General features: G+C 32.6%; 1 protein-coding gene across 1 annotated transcript in view; it reads left to right on the top strand.

The window, feature by feature from the left end:
* The window catches only part of dnajb12b (DnaJ heat shock protein family (Hsp40) member B12b), a 30,338-nt gene that overhangs the window by 19,483 nt on the left and 8,355 nt on the right, over window positions 1–2,500 (top strand). The gene's annotated exons all lie outside the window — the stretch shown is intronic.

Raw genomic sequence — 2,500 nt, 5'->3', positions numbered from 1 at the left:
TGCTAACATGTTTTAGCATATTTCTAGTATGATTTAGCTGTACATGTTTCAACATGTAGCTCGAATGATTTAACATTGCAAATATGTTTTAGCATGTTGCTAGCATGATTTAGCACTTTGCTAGCATGTCTTTAGCATGAATTAGCGCATTGCTATCATGTTTTAACATGTTAGCATGATTTAGTATGATGTTAGCATGTTTCTAGCATGAAGTAACACATTGCTAGCATGTTTTAACATTTTTTAACATGATTTATCACATTGTGTGTTTCTAGCATGAAGTAACACGTTTCTAGTATGATTTAACATAATGCTAGCATGTTTCTAGTATAAAAATGGCACATTGCTAACATGTTTCCAGCACAAATAGCACATTGCTAACATGTTTTAGCATATTTCTAGTATGATTTGGCTGTACATGTTTCAACATGTAGCTCGAATGATTTAACATTGCAAATATGTTTTAGCATGTTGCTAGCATGATTTAGCACATTGCTATCATGTTTTAACATGTTAGCATGATTTAGTATGATGTTAGCATGTTTCTAGCATGAAGTAACACATTGCTAGCATGTTTTAGCATTTTGTAACATGATTTATCACATTGCGCGTTTCTAGCATGAAGTAACACATTGCTAACATGTTTTTGTATGTTGTTAGAATGTTTCTAACATGATTTAACACGTTGCTAACATGTTTCTAGTATGATTTAACATAATGCTAGGATGTTTCTAGAATAAAAATGGCACATTGCTAACATGTTTCCAGCACAAATAGCACATTGCTAACATGTTTTAGCATATTTCTAGTATGATTTGGCTGTACATGTTTCAACATGTAGCTCGAATGATTTAACATTGCAAATATGTTTTAGCATGTTGCTAGCATGATTTAGCACTTTGCTAGCATGATTTAGCACTTTGCTAGCATGTCTTTAGCACGAATTAGCGCATTGCTATCATGTTTTAACATGTTAGCATGATTTAGTATGATGTTAGCATGTTTCTAACATGAAGTAACACATTGCTAGCATGTTTTAACATTTTGTAACATGATTTATCACATTGCGTGTTTCTAGCATGAAGTAACGCATTGCTAACATGTTTTTGTATGTTGCTAGAATGTTTCTAACACGATTTAACACATTGCTAACATGTTTCTAGTATGATTTAACATAATGCTAGCATGTTTCTAGTATAAAAATGGCACATTGCTAACATGTTTCTAGCACAAATAGCACATTGCTAACATGTTTTAGCCATATTTCTAGTATGATTTGGCTGTACGTTTCATGTAGCTCGAATGATTTAACATTGCAAATATGTTTTAGCATGTTGCTAGCATGATTTAGCACTTTGCTAGCATGTCTTTAGCATGAATTAGCGCATTGCTATCATGTTTTAACATGTTAGCATGATTTAGTATGATGTTAGCATGTTTCTAGCATGAAGTAACACATTGCTAGCATGTTTTAGCATTTTGTAACATGATTGATCACATTGCGTGTTTCTAGCATGAAGTAATGCATTGCTAACATGTTTTTGTATGTTGCTAGAATGTTTCTAACACGATTTAACACGTTGCTAACATGTTTCTAGTATGATTTAACATAATGCTAGCATGTTTCTAGTATAAAAATGGCACATTGCTAACCTGTTTCCAGCACAAATAGCACATTGCTAACATGTTTTAGCATATTTCTAGTATGATTTGGCTGTCCATGTTTCAACATGTAGCTCGAATGATTTAACATTGCAAATATGTTTTAGCATGTTGCTAGCATGATTTAGCACTTTGCTAGCATGTCTTTAGCACGAATTAGCGCATTGCTATCATGTTTTAACATGTTAGCATGATTTAGTATGATGTTAGCATGTTTCTAGCATGAAGTAACACATTGCTAGCATGTTTTAGCATTTTGTAACATGATTGATCACATTGCGTGTTTCTAGCATGAAGTAACGCATTGCTAACATGTTTTTGTATGTTGCTAGAATGTTTCTAACACGATTTAACACGTTGCTAACATGTTTCTAGTATGATTTAACATAATGCTAGCATGTTTCTAGTATAAAAATGGCACATTGCTAACCTGTTTCCAGCACAAATAGCACATTGCTAACATGTTTTAGCATATTTCTAGTATGATTTAGCTGTACGTTTCAACATGTAGCTCGAATGATTTAACATTGCAAATATGTTTTAGCATGTTGCTAGCATGATTTAGCACTTTGCTAGCATGTCTTTAGCATGAATTAGCGCATTTCTATCATGTTTGAACATGTTAGCATGATTTAGTATGATGTTAGCATGTTTCTAGCATGAAGTAACACATTGCTAGCATGTTTTAGCATTTTTTAACATGATTTATCATATTGTGTTTCTAGCATGAAGTAACGCATTGCTAACATGTTTTTTTATGTTGTTAGAATGTTTCATAACATGATTTAACACATTCTTAACATGTTTCTAGCACAAATAGCACATTGCTAACATGTTT

Source organism: Squalius cephalus (genome assembly GCF_949319135.1).
Source record: "Squalius cephalus genome assembly, chromosome: 19".
NCBI classification, from domain to species: domain Eukaryota; kingdom Metazoa; phylum Chordata; class Actinopteri; order Cypriniformes; family Leuciscidae; genus Squalius; species Squalius cephalus.
Note: the sequence above shows the minus strand (reverse complement) of the source record. Positions and strands in the feature narration are given on the sequence as shown.